The sequence below is a fragment of the Meles meles genome, chromosome X (assembly GCF_922984935.1).
Source record: "Meles meles chromosome X, mMelMel3.1 paternal haplotype, whole genome shotgun sequence".
NCBI classification, from domain to species: domain Eukaryota; kingdom Metazoa; phylum Chordata; class Mammalia; order Carnivora; family Mustelidae; genus Meles; species Meles meles.
Window position 1 is genome coordinate 78454145 of NC_060087.1, and position 18483 is coordinate 78472627.

Genomic DNA, 18483 nt, shown 5'->3' on the forward strand with positions numbered 1-18483 from the left:
ACTGATTCAACCTCAATGACTACTTCCCCAAGGAAGATAGACATTTACATCCTAAAATGAGTTTCTAGACAGGAAGCTCTGATAAAAGATGGGATTTATAGTAAAGCATGTAGTGGGATAAAAGCATAGTTCCAGTGGCAAAAATTGGAAAAATTATAAAGAACTTACAAAGATACTTAGTTTATCTTGGATTCCTTTCATCTTGGTCCTATTCTCTGCCAGCTGTCAGCTAGTTGATCTGATAAACTAATGCAGTACTAACATGTCACTCACTCTGTATTACATAAGTGACCTTTAAATCCAGGACAATGCCTTAATCCAGCAGAGCAATTCTACTTTCAAGAACTTCCTGCAGCTTGACTAGTTGATAGAGGAAATGCGTGGGGGAAAGGCAGATATACTTTCACCGCTGAAAGTCATGTACATAGCTACCTAACCAGACTGGGTGTAGAAATTTTTTCCCCACATCAAGGACATTCTACAAAATAACCTGGCTGCTGGGGTCTTCTAATTCAGCTTTATGATCTTTGTCTTACAAATTTGTATCATTTGGTAATGACTTCCTTTGGGATATAGATCAGGCATCAGCAATCTATGACCTAGGTGCTAAATCCAGCCTGCCCTCTGCTTTTATAATTGAAGTTGTATTGGCACAAAGCCATGCCCATTTGTTTATATATTATTTGTAGCTGCTTTCATCCTACAATGGCAGTGTTGAGTAGTTGAGACAGTCCATGTGCCATACAGGCTGAAAATACTTACTGTCCAGCCCTTTTTTCCAGAAAAAAGCATGCCAACCCTTAATATAGAGCATGCAAAGAAGGGTGGTAAGGTGAGATTCTGATGAGGAAATTATAGAAAACATATATAGTCTCTTGTGTTTCAACTTCCAAAGGCAGTCTGTCCTTAAGGGGGGTAGCTTTTGAGAAGATGGGAGTAAGGAGTTTCATTGGAAGAGATGTAGTATCAACTTGGCTATTGATTTCCTCTTTCCTTTCTAGGTGACATTACCTCTTTATTTTTTGCCCCTGGGGCAGAATTACTCCACTTATCTTACATTGTTAGGCAGGATGACTGCAGAAGTTAACCACAGGCTTAGTGTGTGAGAACTCCATCATGCTTAACCTAATCTCACTTATGCATCCTGGGAGAGAGAAGATACTTAGTACCTATATTATATTAGGTACACACTATATGCTTGTAATCCAGATCTCCTCTACTCTACCTAATATTGCAATACACATACAGCCTCATTAGTATAGAAATCCTTTGCCATAACATGGGTAGGATTTCTTGGTGTTGATTTTTAGTAGAAGTATCTCCTTAGTCTATTTCCTTAGATGCCCATCCTTCAGTGTTAAACCTGAGCATTACTAAGGGTCTGCCCTTGGTCCTACATAATTTTTCCAAGGAAGTTTGTATCTGCTCTCACGGTTTATACTAATTCCTGAGCTGTGATTTTGTTCTTCAGTTCTAGAATCAAGTTTATTGTCTCTTTGATGCCTCTAACTAGATTTCTCACAACTGTCTCAAACTCAGAATATTCAAAATAGAATTCATTATGTCTTTTCCCAACTCATTCCCATTATTCTCTGTTTTGGTTAATGGAACAACTTGTTATCTTCTCCCTTAGTGTTCACATCTGTTCAATCCCCAGTTCATGCTGATTCTGCCTAAATCGTCCTTGCTTTATCTCCTCTAGTTTTGGTATGTATTGTCTCTCTCTGGATTACCGCAATAACCTTTCAGTTATCCTAACTTCAGTCTTACCACCCTCCAAACTGTGTTTATACCACTTCCAGATACTTCTTTCTAAAACATAGGTCTTATTGGGATATCCACCTTCTCAGAAATCTTTAATGACCTCTCATAGATGACAGCAAAGTCTAAACTAGTATCCTTCCACCATCATCCTTTTCCTCTGTTCACAGTGCTCACAATCTCCTTTCCACTGGTGAAATCATTTTCATCTTTCAAGACTCTAGTCAGTGGCTATTTTCTCCATGACAACTTTCCTAGTATCTCTTCCCCAACTCCAAGGAGAATTAATTTCTCCCTATTTTGTATACTCATATCACATTGTTAATGTGGTGTTGTAACACCCCACTCATTATAGTTGCTGATATGCAGATCTGCATTTTTCTTTATGCTGCATGTTCCTCTGGAGTAAATGTGTCTTGATTATGTTTTAATTTTTTTCCCATTTTATTTATTTTTTTTCAGCGTAACAGTATTCATTGTTTTTGCACAACACCCAGTGCTCCATGCAAAACGTGCCCTCCCTATTACCCACCACCTGTTCCCCCAACTTCCCACCCCTGACCCTTCAAAACCCTCAGGTTGTTTTTCAGAGTCCATAGTCTCTTATGGTTCGCCTCCCCTCCCCCTCTCCCAATCCCACCTCCCCCCAGCAACCCCCAGTTTGTTTTGTGAGATTAAGAGTCATTTATGGTTTGTCTCCCTCCCAATCCCATCTTGTTTCATTTATTCTTCTCCTATCCCCCTAACCCCCCATGTTGCTTCTCCATGTCCTCATATCAGGGAGATCATATGATAGTTGTCTTTCTCCGATTGACTTATTTCACTAAGCATGATACGCTCTAGTTCCATCCACGTCATCGCAAATGGCAAGATTTCATTTCTTTTGATGGCTGCATAGTGTGTTTTAATTTTTATCACACAGCAGAGTGTGTGGCATATAAAAGTAGCTGGTAAATATTGATCAGTAACTGTATTTGTAACTGATAATCATGTTCCTCCTGTGCTAGAGATCTAATAATAAATTGCCTTTTGTATTAAGGGTTTCAAAACCCTCTAGTTCTCTCTCCTTCCCTTCTCCCTGCCCTCCCTGCTACTTTAAAAAAAAAAAAAGCTTTAATCATTTTTTAAAATGATTTTATTTATTTGACAGAGAGAGAGAGAGAGAGAGCACACATGCGGGAGAGGGAACACCAGTAGGGGGAGTGAGAGAGGGAGAAGCAGGCTCCCCGCAGAACAGGAAGCCCAATGCGCTCCATCCCAGGACCCTGGGATCATGACCTGAGGTCAAGGCAGACATTTAAGGACTGAGCCAGCTAGGTGCCCCAAGCTTTCATAATTTTAATGGCTCCTTTGATTCTTCAACATTTATTCAGCAAATATTTTACTAAAGTACTTAAACTTGTCTACATTCACCTCATCAGTCTCAGTTGTGAAATCCCAAACTGTACTGTATTTTCCATGTATAACTCTTGATTAGAGCTATCAATAGGCAGAAGTACCTTGTGTTTACTCCATTTTATTCGTATATTCTGGATTTCAATCCCTCATTTGTCAGAATCACTTTGTGATTTACTATTCACTTATGACTGTGACCCTTCACATCCTCACTATTTATCCATATCCAGCTACAATCCTGCTTATGTTTCTAGGCTTTTTTCTTTATGATGAAAATCATTAGACAAGGAATATTCTTCTAACATATACCTGATCTTTCTACCTTCTCTAGGTCTTTGCCATCTTCAAAGACCCTTTGAAGAGAATTTCAATTTTTCTCTGTTGGAAAGTTGCTTACTTTAAAGGAAGAGAAATAGTTATAAATTTCACAAGATAAAATCTAGTCTTATTCAATTTGTTAAGTATATTATGGCTTAAGTATAAGCATTCACAATATGTAGAAAGTAACATTGAGATTTCATTGTACTAAAGTGTCCATAAGTCAAAAGGCATATAGAAGTTCACATTGAAAGGAGTCAAACCTAAAACCTGACATATATTATTACAAAGTTTTGTACAGGATGTAAAATCCAGTGTGTCTGTAAATTCCCTAATTCCCATGGTAAGTTATTTGTCCAACATGCCAGCCCTATTGGCAGAATCCCTCTATACCAATAAAAAAGGCAACTTATGCAGAAGATTCATGATGAAGCCAGAAAACTCCTCTATAAATAATGGCATGGTACCTAGGGAAGGATGAGATAAAGGACAGGTCAGTAGATCATTAGCATAGTAAGAAAAGTATATTCTCATCAGTAAGTAAGCTGTGATATTTACTAAATCTAGGTCATGAGCAAGGATAGAATCACAAGGGAGATACGTTTTATACTGTAGAATGTCACTGCAGTGCTCATGTACACGTAGAATGGTTTTCTCAGAGTGCCAGCACCATTATATTAACAATGTCCTTATTATTTCTAGTTTTGAAAAGACAATATTAAATAAATAATAATATCTGGTTCCAAACTCTATTCTATCCAAACCCAATTTTTTTTAAACTTTTTTTTTTAAGATTTTATTTATTTATTTGAGAGAGAGCATGAGAGAGGAGGTCAGAGGGAGAAGCAGACTCCTTGCGGTGCAGGGAGCCCGATGTGGGACTCGATCCCAGGACTCCGGGATCATGACCTGAGCTGAAGGCAGTTGCCCAACCAACTGAGCCACCCAGGTGCCCCCAAACCCAATTTTGAAGTGATCTCTACATTATAATATTATTTTCAGATGTTTTCACAAATCAACTCTTTCTGGCTATCCCAACCCTAGATTCATGGGGTCAAAGAGAGATAAGACACTGTATATTCATTTTATTTTCCTGTTTATAAACTAATGCCTCAGACAGATATACCTATAGAACCAAAATATCCTAGAAAAGAAGCTGAGGAATTCCCTATGGGTTTATCTTATAACTCAGGCTCCTGGCATGTTTTCCCATCCCCTTTAGCACCTAACTAGCTAATCTTTCAAATAAGCTTCTAGAGAAAGCAAATTTATAACTTTACTTGATTTTGCTGCTTTGCCATCTTTGCTGGAAAGTTCTTTTTAATCCTCAGAGTTTTTTTTTTCTTAAAATTCAAATTCATGTCCTATCATTCTGACTTCTGGAAATGTGGAAGATATCTGATAAGCTTTGTCCTTTCAGTAAAGATCCAGTTCATTGTCCATGGATATAGTTCTGTTCTTAATCCTATTTCCCCTGAGTTTAATTGTTCATCTTGTGTTTATGGTTTGGCAATTCCCAAACTTGTAGCACTTTTCTTACTCTTCATCAGACTTCTTTTCAGTTTTTTCCATACCCCTTCAACAGAAGAAGACCCAGATTTGTATATAAGGCCTGGGCTTACACAATTTAGGAGCAATCATTTCAGAAAAAGAATATGAAAATAACTTTCTTTTACAAAATTTACAAAAATACAGGGCCAGTTAAGCACATTGCCAACCCTCCTCCTGTTCAAGTGAAGGATATTGATGCTTTTGCTTCATTAGCTTCATGGTGAATCTGTCTTCACCCTTCGAATTACTCTGCCCATAAATTAGGCACAGCTCTTTTAAGAAAGTCCAAACTGTCAAAAAGTATAAACCCCAATAAGAACATTGTTATCGCATGTGCTAAGCTAGTATCTATACTAAATTAACCATCACTATCTTCATTAATTAAGAAATAGTTATTGCACGCCTCCTTTGTATTAGGTGCTATATTTGGTTTATACTAAGGAGTGCATCTCTAAATGCAATACCACACCTTAAGCAAACTAAACCAACTTACTACCTGCTTTTCAGCCACTGTTAAACAAAGCCAAGACTGAAACAAACATGCATAAAGAAAACATATGGACATCTGAATGTGTGTTAAATATAAACATTCAGTAAATTATATACAAATTCACACATATACATTAACATTATATATAAGAAAGGATGAGTGCCTCCTGTAGTGATGGTTAATAAAGCAGTTTGGGGGAGGTCTCCAATTTAATCTGAAGGAGGAGAGGTTTAAAGGTATACTTTCTTTCTTCTAATTAATGAAAATGACATATCCTTTATCAATAATATAGGATGGAAGTGTCAAGTAACTTCTAGGGACTGTGTTGTCATTCTTTTCCATGTCTCATCAGTGCTCTCTTTTTTATTTGTGGTGCTTGTATTCTACTTGTTGTTTAGGGTTATATATATTTCACTACATATGAAAATTACGCTGATTATTCAGACAACATCAATTCTGGGAAAGGTGCTACCCCATAATTACTGGAAGGACATCAGTATTTTGGAAAGTAGGACAACAGCTCATCAAAAAATCACTTTCTACTTAGAAGAGCACAGAGTTCTGACTGGTAATCAAGATGGCTTTGTGAAAATCAAATTGAGCAAAACTATTTTAATTTACTTCTGTGAAAGAATCTGTGCCTTGCAGTCCAAGAGAAAGAAATCTCTGTTTATTTGCTAAGATTTTGATTCCCTCTCTTGTGACATCCATTCTCACTTTTGGCTGGAAAAAAAAAAAAAGTAGGATCTAGACTCTGGATTCTAGAATACTGTTTCAGCTGACAGTAAAATAGTGTTCCAGATGAGTGAGTCTGGGAAATTGTCCAAAACAGGACTAACACTAGTGCAGGGAACTAGTGCTTCCTGGATGACCCCTAAGTGCCAGGAGCGCTATGCATATAATATTTTTTTGGATGTGTATGTTCCTCAGAAATAGGATCCAGTTCAGTTAGGAATTAATAAAATATAAAATAATTAAGGGCATCATGTAGGTAGCATAGAGACAAGAGCATATACAAATTCATTAGAAAAAGATTTTTGATTCTTAGTGGAAGAGTACTAGCCATAAATCATTGGTATATGAGGTGTGGCTGTTTTTTAAAGACAAATCAGAAATGTGTGGAGTCAAAGTAATTTTACTCTTCTTGTTATTTTAATTGAAAGATAATGACATTGCCCTAAATATTTTTGGAAATGCCTACTTTTTGTTTTCGCTAACGGTTATATAGCATATGCTTTAGATATTTTTAGATATTTTCAGGGTTACTTAATCTTTGCCATTTGAGGGTCGGCTTGAATTTTTGAAAATAGCCAAAAGTGATATTAAGTGAAGTTTTATGAAGAAGATATATGATTGAACTGGATAACAAAATCTCTGGTCAAATATATTGTGAATCTAAAATAATGAGACTGATTTCATTTGATTTAGAGGTCAATTCTGAAAGAGGAGTTATCATTGCAATGTAATGACTCTCATGAGAAAAAGTTTATGACTTCCCAAGTTGCCTATTTGAACAACAGGATTTATGTTTTCAACAGATATATTGGAACCGATCTTACAAGTTTTCAACTGCACCTTAAAATGTTATAAAAGAAATGTTCTATGTTGGGAAAATTGAGGCATGGAAAACTGAGAATATTCTTACACTACCTACTTGTTAGCCTATCTCTTCCAGTTTTATCTGTTTTATGTTTTGCTTTGTTTTTTGGTAAGGGTACATGAGAATGGAGAAGCCTGTAATATAAAAAATAATATCCGACCTGTAGAGAAGACTCATAGGAAAACCTAAACATTATTGAATTTATAGAAAGAACTCTGTGAGAGGGTTGTTATTCTAGAAAATGGTATTGAATGGCTTAATTTGGAGTCCAGATGGACTCTCTGACCCTGTCCCTCCTCCCAACCTGTATGCTACAAACTGAAAAATTCCCCTGTGTTGCATTTGAGCATTTGCCTTATCTTCATGGAACTCAGGCACCACAGTAACCTTTCCTGGGGAAAGGTTATACCTCTGTGAAGAATTTTTTTAAAGATCTATTTATTTGAGAAAAAGTGAGAGCTTGTGAGCTTGTGAGCTTGTGAGCTTGTGAGCTTGTGAGCAGGGGTCAGAGGGGAAGGGGCAGAAGGAGAGACTCATGTAGACTTCCCACTGTGTATGAAGCCCCACACGGCTATATCACACAGCCCCCAGATCATGACCTGAGCCAAAAACAAGAGTCTACCGCTAAACCAACTGAGCCACCCAGGCACCCCCTCCATGAAGAATTTTTTAAGGAAGATACTGACCAGGTTTGCATTTCTCAGCAGCTTATAGACAAGATAAGGCCTTAAGAAACTGACAGCTTTTAGTTTGACATAAGGAAGTATTTTCTTTTAGAAGCGATTATCAGCCCAGGTTCCTGCTAGAAGTCATGGAAACCTATTCACAAGCAGAAGACTACAGCAAACATTTCTTAAGGGCCCTTCCTATTCTGAGTCTGTATTTCTACTTGTCAGAATAATTTGATATTCTTATCCAAGTCTCCAAGGTGCTTTTCAACCCACCCAAATTGGTCTTAAGAAAACCTTATTGATCATGCTGCCTCTTCAATCTTCTAAGATGGTGACGGTAATAAGAAAGTAAAATCAGCCCTCAGACCTGTAACATGCCACTTGTTTTGTCTTTTCCCCACATCTGTACCTCCCCAATGTGTTCTCCCATTAAAATATTCTATCAGTCACTTTAGAGTTTCAGTTTGTTATTTGGTTCGAAATAAAATTTTTAAAAAGTTATAAATTAACTTCCTATAGCTGCTCAAAGTGCTTTGCAGATTTTAATTAAGTTCCATAGAGGCATGTCGATACAATTGTTTTTCTTTCCTAGATGGAAAGAGAGAGACTCAGATACCTACCAAGAACAATGTGTCTGCAGAAACCTGCAGCATTTGAAAACATTTTCCATGCTACAGATTGTAGATTAACTTCTAGCTAATCAGATTTCTGTATTATAATGGACTGTGACAGGAGAGGCACTTTTTCCTCCAACTTCAGATCACATGTTTTGCAGTTAGAAGGCAAATTTTAAAAAGAAGACCTTGAGGATCACAGCCAGCCTTCATTATTGGTGCATGACTGCTTTGTAACCAACTGCAAGTTTAATATCCAGGGAGATTTGCACATAACATAATCTTTTTTTCTTTCTTCTCATTTTTAATAATTTACCCATGAGAGTCTCTTCACAACTGCACTGGTGTGCAAAGATCTGTTCTTCTGTCAAACCTCCAGATATATACTGCATTGGAAAGATGCATTATGTTTTTGTTTCCTAAGGAGGCTGAACAGTAAGCTGGCTATGCTGAATTTAAGAGGGCTAATTCAGTGAACATATATTAGAATTCACTTAACTAGCTCCCTCACCTGCAGCAGATCAGTTTCTTCCATAGTTTCCTCTCTGCCAAAATGAAGTCATTTATACAAATAAATTGAAAGAAATTTTCATATAGGCCTTCCAACGAAACCCAAGATGGTTTCTCTTAAATTGGAAGATCACTGGAAAACCTATGTATTACTAATGTTTGTAGCCAGTATTACAAATATTTGTGCAAATATCTCATTCAAAACAAAGATCTGATTTTTAAAATTAGACCACATCTTTTCTTTTAACTTCAGAAGTTTTGTCTAAATACTAATATCTACACAAATGAATTTTTACTGCAGAGTATTGTGCTGTGTCAGAGTGACAAATGTTATAGATACCAGACCTCAGAAACACTAAGCACATGCCTTTTCTTTTTCTTTTTTTTTTTTAATTTCTTTTCAGCATAACAGTGTTCATTGTTTTTGCACCACACTCAGTGCTCCATGCAACACTTGCCCTCACTAATACCCACCACCTTGTTCCCCCAACCTCCCACCCCCCTCGCCCCTTCTAGACCCTCAGGTTGTTTTTCAGAGTCCATAGTCTCTCATGGTTCACCTTCCCTTCCAATTTCCCTCAACTCCCTTCTCCTCTCCATCTCCCCATGTCCTAGATGTTATTTGTTATGCTCCACAAATAAGTGAAACCATATGATAATTGACTCTCTCTGCTTGACTTATTTCACTCAGCATAATCTCTTCCAGTCCCGTCCATGTTGCTACAAAAGTTGGGTATTCATCTTTTCTGATAGAGGCATAATACTCCATCGTGTATATGGACCACATCTTCCTTATCCATTCATCCGTCAAAGGGCATCTTGGTTCTTTCCACAGTTTGGCAACCGTGGCCATTGCTGCTATAAACATTGGGGTACTGATGGCCCTTCTTTTCACTACATCTGTATCTTTGGGGTAAATACCCAGCAGTGCAATTGCAGGGTCATAGGGAAGCTCTATTCTTAATTTCTTGAGGAATCTCCACACTGTTCTCCAAAGTGGCTGCACTAACTTGCATTCCCACCAACAGTGTAAGAGGGTTCCCCTTTCTCCGCATCCTCTCCAACACATGTTGTTTCCTGTCTTGCTAATTTTGGCCATTCTATCTGGTGTGAGGTGGTATCTCAATGTGGTTTTAATATGAATCTCCCTGATGGCGAGTGGTGATGAACATTTTTTCATGTGTCTGATAGCCATTTGTATGTCTTCATTGGAGAAGTGTCAGTTCATATCTTCTGCCCATTTTTTTGATATGATTATCTGTTTTGTGTGTGTTGAGTTTGAGGAGTTCTTTATAGATCCTGGATATCAACCTTTTGTCTGTACTGTCATTTGCAAATATCTTCTCCCATTCTGTGGGTTGCCTCTTTGTTTTGTTGACTGTTTCCTTTGCTCTGCAGAAGCTATTGATCTTGATGAAGTCCCAAAAGTACATTTTCACTTTTGTTTCCTTTGCCTTTGAGACATGTCTTGAAAGAAGTTGCTGTGGCTGATATCGAAGAGGATACTGCCTATGTTCTCCTCTAGGATTCTGATGGATTCCTGTCTCACGTTGAGGTCTTTTATCCATTTCGAGTTTATCTTTGTGTACAGTGTAAGAGAATGGTCGAGTTTCATTCTTCGACATATCACTGTCCAGTTTTCCCAGTACCATTTATTGAAGAGACTGTCTTTTTTCCACTGTATATTTTTTCCTGTTTTCTCAAAGATTATTTGACTATAGAGTTGAGGGTCCATATCTGGGCTCTCTACTCTGTTCCGCTGGTCAGTGTGACTGTTTTTATGCCAGTACCATGCTGTCTTGGTGATCACAGCTTTGTAGTAAGGGTTGAAATCGGGTAACGTGATGCCGCCAGTTTTGTTTTTGTTTTTCAACATTTCCTTAGCAATTCGTCGTCTCTTCTGATTCCATACAAATTTTAGGATTATTTGCTCCAGCTCTTTGAAAAATACGGGTAGAATTTTGATAGGAATGGCATTAAAAGTATAGATTGCTCTAGGCAGTATAGACATTTTAACAATGTTTATTCTTCCGATCCAAGAGCATGGAACGGTCTTCCATCTTTTTGTGTCTTCTTCAATTTCTTTCATGAGTGTTCTGTAGTTCCTCGAGTACAGATCCTTTACCTCTTTGGTTAGGTTTATTCCCAGGTATCTTATGGTTCTTGGTGCTATAGTAAATGGAATCAATTCTCTAATTTCCCTTTCTGTATTTTCATTGTTCATGTCTAAGAAAGCCACTGATTTCTGTACATTGACTTTGTATCCTGCCACGTTACTGAATTGCTGTATGAGTTCTAGTAGTTTGGGGGTGGAGTCTTTTGGGTTTTCCATATAAAGAATCATGTCATCTGCAAAGAGAGACAGTTTGACTTCTTCAATGCAAATTTGGATACCTTTTATTTCTCTTTGTTGTCTGATTGCCGTTGCTAGAACTTCTAATACTATGTTGAACAAGAGTGGTGAGAGTGGGCATCTTTAGTGTGTTCCTGATCTCAACAGGAAGGCTGCAAGCTTTTTCCCATTGAGGATGATATTTGCTGTGGGTCTTTCATAGATAGATTTTATGGAGTTCAGGAATGTTCCCTCTATCCCTATACTTTGAAGTGCTTTAATTGGGAATGGATACTGGATTTTGTCAAGTGCTTTTTCTGCATCAATTGAGAGGACCATGTGGTTCTTCTCTCTTCTCTTATTGATTTGTTCTATGACATTGATTGATTTGCAAATGTTGAACTATCCTTGTAACCCAGGGATGAATCCCACCTGGTCATGGTGGATAATCTTTTAAATGTGAGGCTGCATCCTGTTTGCTAGGATCTTGTTGAGAATCTTAGCATCCATATTCATCAGGGATATTGGTCTGAAATTCTCCTTTTTGGTAGGGTCTTTGCCTGGTTTGGGGATCAGGGTAATGCTGGCTTCATAAAAAGAGTCTGGAAGTTTTCCTTCTGCTTCAATTTTTTGAAACAGCTTCAGGAGAATTGGTGTTATTTCTTCTTTGAAAGTTTGGTAGAATTCCCCCAGGGAATCCGTCAGGTCCTGGGCTCTTCTTTTTTGGGAGGTTTTTGTTCACTGCTTCAATCTCATTACTAGATACCGGTCTATTCAGGTTGTCAATTTCTTCCTGGTTCAATTTTGGGAGTTTATAGTTTTCCAGGAATGCATCCATTTCATCTAGGTTGCTTAGCTTATTGGCATATAACTGTTGGTAATAATTTCGAATTATTGTTTCTACTTCCTTGGTGTTAGTGGTGATCTCTCCCTTTTCATTCATAATTTTATTAATTGGGGCTTTCTCTCTTCTCTTTTGGATTAGTGTAGCCAATGGTTTATCGATCTTATTGATTCTTTCAAAAAACCAGCTTCTAGTTTCATTGATATGTTCTACTATATCTCTAGTTTCTACCTCATTGATCTCTACTCTAATCTTGATTATTTCCCTTATTGCATGTGGAGTTTGATTTGTTGTTGATTCTCCAACACAGCTGTGTAGAGACAGCTGGTGTATTCTGGATTTTTCTGTTTTTTCGAGGGAGGATTGGATGGCTATGTATTTCCCCCTTAAAACTGCCTTTGCTGTATCCCATAGGTTTTGGACTGAAGTGTCTTCATTCTCATTGGTTTCCATGAATTGTTTAAGTTCTTCTTTGATCTTCTGGTTGATCCAAGCATTCTTAAGCAAGGTGGTCTTTAGCTTCCAGGTGTTTGAGTTCCTTCCAAACTTTTCCTTGTGATTGAGCTCCAGTGTCAAAGCATCGTGGTCTGAGAATATGCAAGGAATAATCTCAGTCTTTTGGTATAGGTTGAGTCCTGCTTTGTGACCCAGTATGTGGTCTATTCTGGAGAAGGTTCCATGTGCATTTGAGAAGAATGAGTATTCTGTTGTTTTAGGGTGGAATGTTCTGTATATATCTATGAGGTCCATCTCATCCAATGTTTCAATCAATGCTCTTGTTTCTTTATTGATTTTCTGCTCTGATGATCTGTCTATTACTGAGAGAGGCATGTTAAGATCTCCTGCTATTAACGTATTCATATCAATATGACTCTTTATATTGATTAACAGTTTTCTTATGTAGTTGGCTGCTTCCATATTGGGGGCATAAATATTTACAATTGTTAGATATTCTTGGTGGATAAACCCTTTAAGAATGGTGTAGTGTCCTTCTTTAAGTCTGCCCACAGTCTTTAGTTTAAAATCTAATTTATCTGATATGAGAATTGCTACCCCACCTCTCTTTTGAGGCCCACTGGCATGAAAGATGCTTCTCCATCCCCTCACTTTCAGTCTGAATGTATCCTTAAGTTCCAAATGGGTCTCTCGTAAACAACATATGGATGGGTCCTGTTGTTTTATCCAATCTGCAAACCTGTGCCATTTTATGGATGCATTTAGGCCATTCACATTGAGAGTGATTACTGAGAGATATGTTTTTATTGACATCGTGTTACCTGTGAAGTCTTTGTTTCTGTAGATTGTCTCCATGTATTTCTATTCAATGATATTCTTGCATTTTTTCCCTCTTTTATAGAACCCCCCCTTAATATTTCTTGCAGTGCCAGCTTGTTAGTCACATACTCTTTTAAACCTTGCCAGCCTTGGAAGCTCTTTATCTCTCCATCCATTTTGAATGTCATTCTTGCTGGATAAAGTATTCTTGGCTGCATGTTCTTCTCATTTAGTGCCCTGAATACGTCTTGCCAGCCCTTTCTGGCTTGCCAGGTTTCTGTGGACAGGTCTGACGTTATTCTGATGAGCTTTTCTCTGTACATAAGGAGGCTCTTGCCCCTAGCTCCTATCTAAAATTATGATTCATCATTTTCACAATCACGTGTCTCGAGGTCTTTCTAGATTCTATGATCTTGGGGGGAGTCCTTTCTGCCTCTAATACAGGAACGCTGGTTCCATTCACCAGATTTGGAAAATTTTCGTGGAGAATTTGTTCATCTATATCTTCCAGTATTCTTTCTTTCTTCTCCCCCTCAGGGTTTCCAATAATTTTGATGTTGGACCTTTTCATGGTGTCATTTATTTCCCTAATTCTGTTTGCATGGCTTCTGAGCTGTTTGTTTCAGGCTTCCTCCTGATCCTTTTCCTCTATCAGTTTGTCCTCCAGATCACTAATTCTGTCTTTTGCCTCAGTTGCTCTAGCTTTTAGAGAATTTAGATGAGATTGGAACTCATTGAGAGCATTGTTAACGTCACCCCTGGTGGCTTTCACTTCTGCCCTACTCAATGCCATTTTGTCATCAAAGGCTTTCTCCAACCTGGCTATTGCCTGGAGAATTGTTAGCCTGAATCCCCTTTCTGACATATTGTTTATATCCATATCCAAAAGCTCTGATTGAGAGGGGCCAGTCTCTGAATTTTTCTTCTGTTGGGCATTCCTCTTCCTAGTCATTTTGGTGATAGATAGCTGAATGGATGTGTAGCTGAATGTATCAACCATGGTGCAGGCAAGGTGCCCTCTGGAACGCTTCTGTGCAATCAAGAGTCCCCACCAAAAAGAAAGAAAAAAGAAAAAGAGAGAGAGAGAAGAAAGATAAAATAAAAGAGAAGGCCCAGCCCAAATGGGCCCCAAAGGTAAGATTTATAAAGTATACAAACAAAAAGAGACAGACAAAAAGACCGACAAAAGTAGATGACAAGAGAAAATAAATAAATAAATAAATAACTCCATCAAAATGAACCCCAGTATAAGATTTATATACCATCAGAACAAAAACAAATACATAGAAACACTGACAGAAGAAGAAGATGGGAGGGTGGTTATAAATTCTCAGTGTGGGCAAGGAAGGTTATTTTGATTCTTCCTGGATGTATCTTGATATCTTTGTTAAAGGACTCAGCTTTCCTGAGATAATGGGGGATTAAAACTGGTTTATATATAGGAGTAACATTAATTGGGGAAAGGGAATTACCTTGAAGCTTATCTCTATATGAATATTTTAAAAAATGAAATTAAAATTAAAAAGTTAAAAAATAGAAAAGCAAAAGAAAAACACAGGTATATGGGAGAAGATATTTGCAAATCACAGAACAGACAAAAGGTTGATATCCAGGATCTATAAAGAACTCCTCAAATTCAACACACACAAAACAGATAATCATATCAAAAAAATGGGCAGAAGATATGAACAGACACTTCTCCAACGAAGACATACAAATGGCTATCAGACACATGAAAAAATGTTCATCATCACTAGCCATCAGGGAGATTCAAATTAAAACAACATTGAGATACCACCTAACACCAGTTAGAATGGCCAAAATTAGCAAGACAGGAAACAACGTGTGTTGGAGAGGATGCGGAGAAAGGGGAACCCTCTTACACTGTTGATGGGAATGCAAGTTGGTGCAGCCACTTTGGAAAATAGTGTGGATGTTCCTCAAGAAATTAAGAATAGAACTTCCCTATGACCCTGCAATTGCACTGCTGGGTATTTACCCCAAAGATACAGATGTAGTGAAAAGAAGGGCCATTTGTACCCCAATGTTTATTGCAGCAATGGCTACGGTCGCCAAACTGTGGAAAGAACCAAGATGCCCTTCAACGGATGAATGGATAAGGAAGATGTGGTCCATATACACAATGGAGTATTATGCCTCCATCAGAAAGGACGAATACCAACTTTTGTAGCAACATGGACGGGACTGGAAGAAATTATGCTGAGCGAAATAAGTCAAGCAGAGAGAGTCAAGTATCATATGGTCTCACTTATTTGTGGAGCATAACAAATAACATGGAGGACATGGGGAGATGGAGAGGAGAGGGAGTTGAGGGAAACTGGAAGGGGAGATGAACCATGAGAGACTATGGACTCTGAAAAACAACCAGAGGGTTATGAAGGGGCGGCGGGGGTGGGGTGGGGTGGGGGGGGTGGGGTGGGAGGTTGAGGAACCAGGTGGTGGGTAATAGGGAGGGCACGTACTGCATGGAGCACTGGGTATGATGCCAAAACAATGAACACTGTTATGCTGTAAATAAACAAATAAAAAAAAAGTTAAAAAATAGAAAAGGAAAAGAAAAACAGGTATATGTATCAAAAAAGTTCAGGTTAAAAGTTGATTATGGAAGTTGATGTACTGAACATCTCATTGTGATGGTAAATATGTTAAAAAGTTATATTAAAAAATGAAAAGAAGCAGAATAGTGGGAATGAATTAAAAATAAAAGTTGTATCCATGAAGTAGTGTTGGTTGTCCTGTTGTTTGTTTTTGTTTGTTTGTTTTTTATATTGTTTTTGGTTTTGGCTGTGTTTCTGGGGTAGGGGCCTGTTGCTTGGTTTTTCAGGGAGTCTTGCTAGAGTTGAGTCCTCCTACCCCCATCAAGGGGCTGGGCTCTGAGGAAACATGTTTTTCAAGCTTTTGTTCTCTGGAGGTTTTTTTGTTTGTTAGTTTGTTTTTTCTCCCCTTGGTGGCTTTTGGCAGTTCTATGGAGGTTTATAGGAAAGCAAACTGCACCCAGACCTCCATCTCAGAGAGAAGCCTCAATCTTTTCCCTCTGGGTTCTCCAGAGCACATAAACTCCCCCTCTGCCACTGGCAAAGCACATCTCCAGTCATGGTCTCTGGGGTCACAGGAACTCTCGCTTGTACCCCAAACCACAAGAAATACTAGCTGTGGCTTTCTGAGCAGTTCCAGACCACCAGAGAGTTCCCAACCAGAGATAGCACACTGAGATTTTCAGGCTGGCCTGGGCTGGGAGTGTTCAGACTCTCTGCATCCTAGAGAACACCTGCTAGCACCTGTACAGACCTCTCTCGGGAGGGTGTGGGGCACGACTCAGACCCCATCGCGCAGCAGGCATGCAGAGTACAAAAGACTGTGGTTCTGCCAGCTGGCATCCACCCCAGACTCCCTCATGGGCGCCGCCACCCAGACACGATCAGACGCGCCGGCAGCTCAGGGACCAAGACCTGGCTTCTTTGCAGCACTCTCTGTTTCCCTGGCCATCCTGGGTCTGTGGGCTTAAGTCCCTGTCCCTAACTGCCCAATTCCACCAATTTCCCCTTAAGATCTTTTGCTCTTTTTGAGTGCTTTCAACCAGACTCCAAGTTAATGCTGGTCCCCAATCACAGGGCACTCTCATATTGAGGTATAAATTTACAGTGGGTTGCTTCTGGTGGCTCCCTCCCCCTTTTGTTTATCTTCCAGTATCAGTCCAATGTTCCCACTCTGCTTTACCTGTCCACTGGTGTCTTCTGCCCCTATAGAGATCCAGAAGTGTATAATTCTAATCTCAGCTTGATTTCATTGGTGATCAGAGTTCTTTGGTAGGTGATCAGCTCACTTTAGGGGACAGGTTGAAAAAGCACCTCTTACTTCTCTGCCATCTTGTCTCTCAGCCACAATCTACAAATTTAATGTAATCCCTATCAAAATGCTACCAGCCTTTTTTACAGAGTTAGAACAAAGAATCCTAAAATTTGTACAGAACCACAAAAGACCCTGAATAGCCAAAGCAACCTTGAAGAAGAAAAGCAAGCCTAGAGCCATTACAATTCCGGACTTCAATTTGTATTACAAAGCAGTAGTCTTCAAAATACTATGGTACATAATGGCACAAAAATGGACACACAGATCAGTGGAACAGAATAGAAAACCCAGAAATGAACCCACAATTATTTGGTCAATTAATCTTTGACAAAGCAGGAAAGAATATCCAGTGGGAAAAAGACAGTCTCTTCAACAAATGGTGGTGGAAAACTGGCCAGCTACATGCAAAAGAATGAAACTGGACCACTTTCTTACACTATACACAAAAACAAATTCAAAATGGATGAAAGACCTAAATGTGAGATAGGAAACCATCAAAACCCTAGAGGAGAACACAGGCAGTAACTTCTCTGACATCAGCTGTAGCAACTTCTTTCTAGATAGGTTTCCTGAAGCAAGGGAAACAAAAGCAAAAATAAACTATTTGGACTTCATCAAATTAAAAAGCTTCTGCACAGTGAAGGAAACAATCAACAAAACTAAAAGGCAACCTATGGAATGGGAGAAGATATTTGCAAATGATTTATCTGATAAAGGGTTAGTATCCAAAATATAAAACCTTATAAAACTCAATACTCCAAAACTGAATAATCCAATTAAAAAAGGACAGAAGACATGAATAGACATTTTTTCAAAAGATATCCAGATGGCCAACATACACATGAAAAGATGCCCAACATCGCTCATTGTCAGGGAAATACAAATCAAAACTATAGTGAGGTATCACCTCACACCTGTCAGAATGGCTAAAATCAACAGTGCAGGAAACAACAGGTATTAGTAAGGACGTGGAGAAAGTGAAACCCTCTTGCACTGATGGTGGGAATGCAAACTGCTACAGCCACTGTTGAAAACAAAATGGAAATTCCTCAGAAAGTTGAAAATAGAACTAACTATCCTATGATGCAAGAATTGCACTACTAGGTATTTACTCAAAGAATAAAAAGATACTAATTCAAAGCTATACATGCACCCCTATGTTCATGGCAGCATTATCTACAATAGCCAAATTATGGAAATAACCCAAGTGTCCATTGATTGATGAATGTATAAAGAGGAGGTGTTATATATA

At 38.5% G+C, this 18483-nt stretch overlaps 1 protein-coding gene across 3 annotated transcripts in view; it reads left to right on the plus strand.

The window, feature by feature from the left end:
* Window positions 1-18483, plus strand: part of DIAPH2 (diaphanous related formin 2) — a 1125504-nt gene that overhangs the window by 846534 nt on the left and 260487 nt on the right. The window lies entirely within an intron of this gene.